The sequence below is a fragment of the Suncus etruscus genome, chromosome 10 (assembly GCF_024139225.1).
Source record: "Suncus etruscus isolate mSunEtr1 chromosome 10, mSunEtr1.pri.cur, whole genome shotgun sequence".
In the NCBI taxonomy this organism is placed as follows: domain Eukaryota; kingdom Metazoa; phylum Chordata; class Mammalia; order Eulipotyphla; family Soricidae; genus Suncus; species Suncus etruscus.
Genome location: NC_064857.1, coordinates 11,978,711 through 11,989,603, shown reverse-complemented (window position 1 = coordinate 11,989,603; position 10,893 = coordinate 11,978,711). Strand labels below are relative to the sequence as shown.

General features: G+C 37.2%; 2 non-coding genes across 2 annotated transcripts; both read left to right on the top strand.

Annotated features, from left to right (window-relative positions):
• Positions 1-1,797: 1,797 nt before the first annotated feature.
• Positions 1,798-1,904, top strand: LOC126021544 (U6 spliceosomal RNA). Its single transcript, XR_007500051.1, has one exon. It is a non-coding gene; the product is annotated as a U6 spliceosomal RNA (small nuclear RNA).
• An 8,481-nt stretch (positions 1,905-10,385) lies between these two features.
• LOC126021747 (U1 spliceosomal RNA) lies at positions 10,386-10,548 on the top strand. The gene has a single exon (XR_007500224.1). It is a non-coding gene; the product is annotated as a U1 spliceosomal RNA (small nuclear RNA).
• Positions 10,549-10,893: the final 345 nt, after the last annotated feature.

Sequence of the window (10,893 nt, the reverse complement as noted above, 5' to 3'; positions counted from 1 at the left end):
TTAGCAAAAATTTAGCTTTATTTCTTTAGGTTTTGCATATTGAAAAACATTAAGGCTTATATATAAGCTGCATAAAGAACCACAAAGTGACTAACACCTTTCAGACTAAGAATATAACCTAAAAATGCTGCCTACTATCAGAAACTTCAAACAATGCACTGTGAAGTTTCTGGCTGATGAAAATAATACCTATAATAAATGGAATGTTTTCTTGCAAATGATTTCTTTCAAATTCAAATTTCCTTCCTAATTTATTCACCTACCAGTTACTTTTTGCCATCAATATGGTCTGTGCTAGATAAGGGGAATAAAAGTGAATGAAATACAGTGGGAAGGGCATTTGCCTTGCATATATCCTACCTGGGTTTGATCTCTGATAATCCATATGGTTCATCAGGCCTGCTAGGTGTGATTCCTGAGTGCAGAGCCAGAAGTAACCCTACTGAGCACCTCCGGGTGTGGCTCCCCCACAAATAAAAGAAAAAATAATGAAAATCTTTTCTTTCAGTAAGCAGATCAGAGCCCAAAGAAACAGATAGCAAATAAAGAATTTCAAATATGGCATGGAATCATTCATATAAAAATATGAACAGAATACTAGGCACTCCACAACTAGCAGATAGGATATGTTTCTGATTGTAGCTAGCAGTGAGTTGATACAACCAGTTTCCTTCTTTTAAGTTTTATAGGATGCGGTATTTCAGCTCTCTTTGCTGTTCTTTGTTCTGTTTTTCCCCCAGCAAGCAGTGAACATAATTATGTAAAAATAACCAAGTGATCTCCCTTTTTAGTAACCAGCTATGGAATCTTGGTTCATGTTTTCTAATTTGTACTTATGTTTGCTGTGAATATTAAATGGAATAATAGTGCCATAGGGCCAGAGAGATAGCATGGAGGTAAAGCATTTACCTTTCAGGCAAAAGGATAGTGGTTCGAATCCCGGCATCCCATAAGGTCCCCTGAGCCTGCCAGGAGCGATTTTAAGCCTAGAGCCAGGAGTAACCTCTGAGTTCTGCCGGGTGCAACCCAAAAACCATTAAAAATAATAATAATAATAATAATAATAATAATAATAATAATAGTGCCAGAACTTTATAAATGGGATAATAATGCCAGCATTTTACAATCACCTGTCTGTTTTATTTTTCAGAGTAATATTTGTCATAGATTAATATATTGTTTATCATTTTGTTTGCTTCCCACTACAAGTGTGTAAACTACGTGAATGCAGGGATATAATTGTCCATTTATTGTCGCAACCCATATACCAAGAAGAGCAGTTAGAAGTTGGATAAATAAAGCATTTAACGAGAGCAACGTATCTGCCACAATTCTTGGCTTATAGTAAATGTTCAATAGAAAAATTTTATTATAATTAATTATTAGCTGACATTCATTTGTATTTAAAAATGGCAAAGTTGGGTTTTGCTTTGTTTTGTTTGGGGGGCCACAACTGGTGAATTTCAAGGGTGTGACTTCTGGCTCTACACTCAGAAATTACAAGCACCTGGTGGTGCCTGGAAGATGATATGAGATTCTGGGAGTCAAACCCGGGTTGGCCTCATGCAAGGACGGCACTTACTATTGCTCTGGTTCCTAAAATGACAGTTTTCATTACAAGGGTCACTGATAAACATTTGTCCTCTTTGCCCTATTTTTAATCTCAGGGTCATTCTTGTTTTTCCATTATTCAGTTTTTCATTTTCTTAAAAAAAGAATTAGGAAAAAAAAGTTTCTTACTGTATTTTAAGATTTAAGAGAAAAATTTGCTAGAATGTATAATAATTGAACAAAAGAGAGCTCACTTTAGCAGCACAAATACTAAAATTGGAACGATACAGAGAAGAATAGCATGGCCCCTGCACAAGGATGACACACAAATTCGTGAAGTGTTCCATACTTATAAAAATAATAATAAATGAACAAAAGAAAGATAAATTCTCAATCAGATAATTTGAGATTAGTAACAGAAATAGTGGCACTAACAGTGAGGTATTTGTGGAGAATAAAGAAAAAACCCTCAGAAATGATTGAGGAAATTGATGACTATGTCACTTCTTTATTCCATTTAGTCGGCTTCTCCTCAGCCTGCTTCTCTGAAATCACACCAATAATCTGCTACATTTTGAATTTGACACAGCTAGATGTGTTTCATGATCATATAACATGAATTTCTTTTTCAGTTTAAAAACTGAATATTTGTGTTTTGCCTTAAACATCTCATACTATCTAGGTCAACAAGTAAACACAATACTGAAATGCATGTGAGCTGTGATCACTCCGGAATGACACTTCCATGTAAGCAAAATTCTGACAAAGACATGCCCTTAAATCACGTCCTTTTATTCAGCTTCATTTTACATCATCAGGGAATGCCTCGTTTTAGATCATTAACCCAGATAATGTTTTCTGTGTCACTAGAGGAAAAATTACAGATGTCTTTTATGACTTTCAGTTCTGAGAGGGGTAATCTATTTTGGTTTTGGTTCATTTTATCTATACATTCTATTTATCTTGTATTATAAATAATGATGATTTTTCTATAATTTCTCTCTGGAATATTATTGTATTACCTTTAGCATTCTTTAAATTATATTTCATTTTGTTTCGAGGCAGTCTCGTGCTAATGCCAGAATTATTTTTTTTTGTATTTTGTTTTGTTTTTGTTTTGTTTTGTTTTTGGGGGCCACACCCGTTCGATACACAGGGGTTACTCCTGGCTAAGCGCTCAGAAATTGCCCCTGGCTTGGGGGACCATATGGGACACCAGGGATCGAATCGTGGTCCTTCCTTGGCTAGCGCTTGCAAGGCTGACACCTTACCTCTAGCGCCCCCTCACCGGCCCCTATAATGCCAGAATTCTTAAGATACTCATAGTTGTTCTTTTGTAAGAAGAGAACTAATTTGGTGTAGGTTGTTTTGTGGTTTTTTTTTTTGTTTTTTTTTTTTTTTTTTTTTTGGGTATGTTGAAGTTTTAGGGAAGCATTATGACATAAGGAGAAATGTTTTTACCTCTTTAAATATGTGTAAATAATAATATGTTTTTTAAAAAAATATGCAGAATTCATGAAGGTTTGATTTGTGTTAGTGTTACGGCCAGACCAGTAGGAGAGGTTCATCAAAAAGTGGCAGGAGCTGGGAGTCCAATAAACAGTGTCTTCGGCAATTCAGCAGTAATCATCTATCAGGAGCAACCTGCTGTCATGGAGACCACAAAGTCTCCTTGTACCCCGCCCCAGCACTTCAGCCAAGGACTTTATATCCCCCAACTGCCATCATAAAAGGGAAAGGCTTCTGGTAACTGAAGTCTTCAGCCATAAAGGAACAGTCATAAGTTTCTCATATGACTGGCCAGGGGCCATAAGAATCTTTGTTTTCTTATAGATGTGGTCTGGTTACTTCTGGGCATTAACCTAGAAAAATGGCCAAAATAAAGCAAAGTTTCTTTCTTGATAATTGTAATGAGATCTTCACAGTGTTTTAAAATTGCCACTTCAAGGGGCCGGAAAGATAGCATGGAGGTAAGGCATTTGCCTTTCATGCAGGAGGTCATCGGTTCGAATCCCGGCATCCCATATGGTCCCCTGTGCCTGCCAGGAGCAATTTCTGAGCCTGGAGTCAGGAATAACCCCTGAGCACTGCCAGGTGTGACCCAAAAACCACAAAAAAAAAAATTGCCACTTCAAGAAATTATTGTTAGGGGCTAAAGAGATAGCATGTAGGTAGAGCGTTTGCCTTGCTTGCTGAAGGATGGTAGTACGAATCCTGCTATGGCCCTTGAGCCTGCCAGGAGTGATTGAGCATAGAGCCAGGATGAACCCTTGAGCGCTGCAGGTGTGACCCAAACCCCCCCCCAAAAAGAAAAGAAATTATTGTTAAATATTGTAATGCTGTTGGTAGAGAGCTGTTTAGGAAGAGACTTGAAATAATCAACTTGTGTTGTTTATTCATCACACCTAAATAATTAAATAGACTTATTAATAATTAAATTTAATAAAGAGTTGATCATTAAATGCTCAAGTATAGGCTTTTCATAAACTGGGGTAATATTGCAGAATTTACACAAAAAATTGGGCTCTTAAAAATTGCAAGAGATTGGGGCTGGAGCAATGGCACAGTAGTAGGGCATTGGCCTTGTATGCAGCTGACATAGGACAGACCACAGTTCAATCCCCCAGAGTCCCATATGGTCCCCCAAACCAAGAGCAATTTCTGAGTGAAGAGCCAGGAGTAACCCCTGAGGGTCACCGGGTGTGGCCCCAAAACCAAAAAAAAAAAAAAAAGGCAAGAGATTAAGATTTTCTATAAAGGACTAAATGGATATTGAGGTTGAAAATACATACTAAGACTTTTTATTTTAAACTGACTTTCTATGTTTACTTTTTCCAAATCTAAAAACTCTTCCTCTTCTGATCAACCAGCTGAGTGGTATGTATTGTATGTGGAGTTAGTGTTTGCTTTTCTCCTTTAGTGACATTGTGAGAACCTTAGTATTTTTATTACACAAGACAGTTTGTGTAAATCCAGGAAGAAATAGTTTCCATGTAATTGATCATTTGGAAACTGATAGTATCACCAAGGCTTTAACTAGAGTATAAAACAAGATATTGCCTCAGGAATTAAGTCTGAATTCATTAAACCAGTGAACAAGAATCTGATGACTTATATTCAGGGTTCCAGCATAGAAAGAGGAAAATAAAGGTAAATTCTTTGCAGGACCAGAAACATCAGACAATTTTGGGAAGTTCAAAAATTGAGACATTGGGGCCGGAGAAATAGCATGGAGGTAATGTGTTTGCCTTTCATGCAGAAGGTCATCGGTTCGAATCCTGGCGTCCCATATTGTCCCCCGTGCCTGCCAGGAGCAATTTCTGAGCCTGGAGCCAGGAATAACCCCTGAGTACTGCCGGGTGTGACCCAAAAACCACACACACACAAAAAAAAATTGAGACATTAATGCAAGTATTCTGAAATGCAAGTATTCCAGAAAAATTCTGTAGTGACTTCAGAGAAAGTAGAATGGGTAGGGAATTCCTGAGCCCAGAGAGGCCACTGAGAGGTAAATATTAAATTCCTTCATTAAATTGTTCTGCCAAAATAAATTAAAAAAATCTAAATAATTGTCCGTTCTTGCTGTGTTTTTGAAAAATAACAGGTCAAACTTATTAGAAGTAAATTTCATTTGTAAACTAGGAGTAAAGGTGAGAGAAAAATGTGTTAAAGCAGCATATCATTTTGCAAAGGTCTTTGTTTTATTTATCATAATCATTTTAGATGTTTTATCTTTTTACCTATATGGATTAAATCCTTATTTTTTTCCTATGACCTTCCAACCTAATATTTCTAGTTTTTCTATTTCAGTTGCAATAGATAAGAGACTGACCTTTTGAAAAGACCCTGCAAGTTGGCAATAAAGAGCTCTGTCTAGAGTACAAAGATATTGCCACAGTCATTTTGTTTTGTTTTTTGGGGGGCCATATCTGATGGTGCTCAGGGTTTACTCCTGCATCTGTACTCAGGAATTAATCCTGACAGGCTCAGGGGACCCTATGGGATACCAGGAATCGAACATGGGTTGGCCACATGCAAGGCAAATGCCCTACCTGCTGTGCTACTGCTACTTCTCTAGTCCCTCCACAGTGATTATCTTTTGAAAAATCTTGCTTTATTTTTTTCTCATTAAAAGATTACAGATTAGGAGAACCTGTCATCTGAAGATGCTTTATGCTTTGACTGAAATCTAGAAATAATGATCTGTTGGGAGATATGGGAGATCCTGACAGGATTTTGGGGTGTTTTTTTTTCCTCTCTTTTATATCTCTAGATTACCTTTTATTCTGCATCAAGGACTGGACTAACCTATTCTCAAGACTGAAAGATTGATTTTGTGACGAAAATTCATGATAAATCATCAGAGTAATAAAACTTCTCAAGAAGTTCCAAGGACAGGATTGGAAAGAAGCAACCATGTACAATGTCCTCTTTAAGCATTTTGGCATTTAAAAAGCAAAAACAAAGACCACATTTTTTTAATATATGTCACTATGCATGTAAACAATAGCAATGCTATCCATGCAAACTTTCACTACAAGAATGAGAACTTTTGGAGATAACAATCTTAAGGATCCCCTTCCCCAATTCCTCTTTTGCATATGTTGATAAAATCAGAAGTCTTAAGAGAGTTGCTGCAATCAATATCATATTCATCTCAGTATTTTGTCTCCATCTATGGCTGATGATGAACATGTGAATATGCGAACACAAGAACATCTGCCTTCACTTTGCAACATTTTCCTGTATTCTTTCCTGATATTACACTGTGCCCAGTCTTTCCATAACCCACTTACATGATTTTGATTTGCCATTGGTTTGGGGGGGTCTGAGCAATAGTAGAGTGGTAGGTCTCTGGCCTTGGATGCAGCAGACATGGGTTTGATCCTCAGAACCTATATGGTTCCCTGAGCCCAGTTATGATTTCTGAGCATAGTTGGGTGCCATCCAAAAATAAATAAGTAAATAGGGCCCAGAGAGTTAGCACAGCGGCGTTTGCCTTGCAAGCAGCCGATCCAGGACCAAAGGTGGTTTGTTCGAATCCCGGTGTCCCATGTGGTCCCCCGTGCCTGCCAGGAGCTATTTCTGAGCAGACAGCCAGGAGTAACCCCTGAGCACCGCCGGGTGTGGCCCAAAAACAAAAAACAAAAAAACAAACAAACAAAAAAAAAGTAAATAGCCTTTGTTTTAATTGAATCCCAGAAACATGTCATTGACCTAGACCACTGACAAGGAAGCAGCTGATCCACAAAACTACTTTTGGCAGGTTTCAGTAGTGGGACAAATGGTTTGAGAATGAATGGATCAGAGTTTGGCTTATTGCCTTATTTTCTCAAAGTAGTTCTTAAACTTCTTAAACTCAGTCAGTCACCTACCTTATCTCCCCAAACCAGCTCTTTCATTGCACAGTCTACTTTATTATCACAGTGGATTTCTCTGAAGGCCTTAAAGATCTTAGTTCTCCACATAAAATTGTGAATAATAAGCCACACATTATCTCTTGGCAGTACTAAGATGAAACTGAGGACATTAATGTGAATAAGGCAGTAGAAAACTATTTTGATTATTAACTATCTGTTTGATTCTCCTTATTTCTTCTTGGGGAAGAGCAGTGGCACACCTGGCAGTGTTTAGGTCAGGGCTTACTCCTGGTTCTGTGTTTAGTGATCCTAGTGATGTAAGGGAGACCATGTGTAATGACCATGTCTTATGGAACTGGAGTTGACTGCATACAAGGTAAGCAGCCTATCCCTCTACTATGTCTCTAGGCCTCACCTTATTTTTTGTAAGTTTTATCAACTGTCGCACTTTTAATTTCTAAATTAAAGTGTTTGCATCTAGTCTAGTAGTGCAGTTGACCTATGTTGATTCACAATGCTAATTGTGACTATATTCCCAGTCCCAAGTCTACTAGCATCAAGTTATTAACTTGCAATTGAGCAGAATATGGTGATTTATACTCGAGATAGTAGCAAATACTAAGACCTCACTAAAGAAATTAAGTCTCCATCCTCTTTAAAACTAGAGTTGATTATTAAATATCACCAGTATACCATTCCATTATTGTTAAAGTCCTAATATCAGTAATTGTGTTAAGTTATGTAAAGGAACATCTTTGCTTTTAGTAAACACTCACTGGAAAAATTTGATAGGCTAAAAACTAAAACTTCCTGGAAAGTCTCACTAGCAAAGTAACAGTTGCTAAGGACAGAGTCATGAGCTTGAAGATGAACTGCATAGCACAGCCAGACAATAGCAGAAGATGGAAAAAAGTCTTAAAATAAATGAACAGAAGATGGAAAAATTTCTCAAAATAAGCAAACAGATGGCAATAAAACTTTGGAATAAATTCAACACAAACAATTTAAGAATCATGGGGCCAGAGAGATAGCATGGAGGCAGGGCATTTGCCTTGCATGCAGAAGAACGGTTGTTTGAATCCCAGCATCCCATATGGTCCCCCAAACCTGCCAGGAGTGATTTCTGAGCATAGAGCCAGGATTAACCCCTGAGTGCAGCTGGGTGTGACCCAAAGACATATATATATATAATATTTATATATTATAATAAATAGGGTTCAAGAGAGCTGGAAAGAAAACCCCTATGAAGTAACAGTCAAAGACAATCATTGCTGAGAAGTTCATAAAGTTGAAGAATCCATAGAATCACATCCTGGATGCCCAATCTGTACCAAAGCACCCCAAAGCACATCCTAGTCTCAATAATGAAAGGCACAGATAGAGATAGAACACTGAAAGCAGCATGACAAAAAAGCTATCTATCTACTATCTATCTATCTATCTATCTATCTATCTATCTATCTATACACACACACACACACACACACACACACACACACAGGAGGAGCCTCCTTAAGACTCAGCAGATTTATCACAAGTGATCCTCCAGGTCTGAAGGAAAAGATGGGATACAGTAAGAAAAAATAAGAGATTCAATGAAATAAATGTTTCCTTAAGAATAAATAGTTCACTCAGCTACTCTCTCATTCAGGTATGCAGGAAATATACACAGCCTCATGGATAAACAGCAGCTCAGGATCTTTACAGATTAAAATCAAATTTAAAAGAAGAACTGAAAGGGACACTTACGGCAAGACAACTCTCACAAATACACAAACTTCTAGAAAAAATATGGCACCAAATTCCATAACAAGCATCTCTCTCAATGTCAAAGGCACAGCTTCAGAAAATGAAAAATGACAAACAAAATTAACCAAAAACAAACAGGAGGAATATCATAATAAAACAGAAATTAATGAACTGAGCACCAAAAAATAATTCAAAAGATCAATGAAAGCAAGAGCTACTTAAAAAAAAAATAAACAAGATCTATAAATCATTGGCAAGACTCACAAAGAGAGCCTTAATAAACTGAATCAAAAATGATTTCACAGCAGATACAACAGAAATTCAAAGGATAATTAGAGATTACTTTATGAAACTTTATGCCACAAAATAAGAGAACATGGAAAAAAGGGTAAATTTTTGAACTTCTATAACCCCCAAGGTTGAATAAAGGTGATTTTAAATACCTAAAAAGATATATAACTATCAAAGAAATTGAAATTGTAATTAAAAGGCTTCCCCAAAACAAAAACTCTCTTATGAACAACCTTGGAAACCAGTATTTAAATAAAGCGATTTAAAAAATTAAAAGAAAATGAATTCCTCGTTTATTACTAAAGTAGTTCAACTTTGTCACCATAGTACTTGCTACACATTTAAGCAAAATTTTTTAATCAAATTTAATTTGGGTTGGAGACCTCCCAAATAGTACTAGATCCACTCCTGGCAATATTTGGCCCTATGATAGTGGCCAGAAAGGTCAATTCTCAGGTTCATTATGTGATGCTGGGTTACTTCCGGTAAACAAGTTAACATTGGTGCCTAATCTTTATTTGTAACTTTATCAACTTTTTGTTGAGGTTACTATTGTTTTATAGGCATATTGATGCAAATATACATCAGCAGTGCAAATGCATTTATACCGCATCTACCTTCAAATTGCTAATATTCTTTCATCACAATCCATTGCACTCTTTTAATCCAAAATTCTTCTAAGTTTTTGAAAAGTTCAATTCTGTAATCAAAGTCTAAGGGTTTGTTTTCATTGGACATTTCCCATTTCCTTGTGTTGTTTCTAATAGGCCACTTATAAATGACATAACTCAGCATAAGGTTTTACTCGTTCTAATTTGTTTTTTTTTTTGTAACATGATCCTTAAAGTAATGTCTGGGCATAGAACTAGGAGTAAACTGGATCACATATGTGGCCAGGGATCTAACCCAGCTATGAACAAGGCATGTGGCTTGCCTGCTCTATCTCACTGGCTCCCAAAATTTTATTCATTTATATTTGAACATCCAATTTTGTTTTTTTTTCTTTTCTTTTTTTTTTTTTTCGGTTTTTGGGCCACACCCAGTGTTGCTCAGGGGTTACTCCTGGCTGTCTGCTCAGAAATAGCTCCTGGCAGGCAAGGGGGACTATATGGGACACTGGGATTCGAACCAATCACCTTTGGTCCTGGATTGGCTGCTTGCAAGGCAAACACCGCTGTGCTATGTCTCTGGGCCCTGAACATCCAGTTTAACAATGAGATTTATTGAAGAACTTTCTTTCGTCACTTTTGATGTTCCAATATAATAAATTAACAGTAAGAAAGCACCTTACAGACCTACCAAAGCATAGTGATTCAGAAGAAGTCCTCATTGCTTCTGGTGCATAGGCCATGCTTGTGACTAAGATTTCAGCCTCCCTGTCAGTCCACTGCCCCCATTTTCCTTGGCCATACCTAGGCTATAAGAAAAAAATCAATACTTACCTGGCAGCAGAGATACCATGATCACGAAGGTGGTTTTCCCAGGATGAGGCTTATCCATTGCACTCCGGATGTACTGACCCCTGCAATTTCCCCAAATGTGGAAACTCGACTGCATAAATTGTGGTAGTAGGGGACTGCATTCGTGCTCTCCCCTGAAGAAAAAAAAAAAGAAAAAAGCAGTGCAACTGTGCTCTGATTAGCTCTGAAAATTTTGAACCCTTGTTTGCTACTATGGGGGGTTGTAAAAAGTCATAGATTATCTTTCACACTAACACAATCAGGTCTTTGGCCTGGAGAGGCAACATATCTGGTGGCACAACTAGGATGAGAAGCAGTCCTTGGGTATATATAAATATATATATATATATAAATATATATATATATAAAACCCACATATGTTTTGATGGACCCAAGAAAATAATTCTTGGCTTTGATATAAAAACAACAGGCCCTTTGGGATAGAACCTTGGAAATGGGACCTAGCAACAACTAGGTCTTGG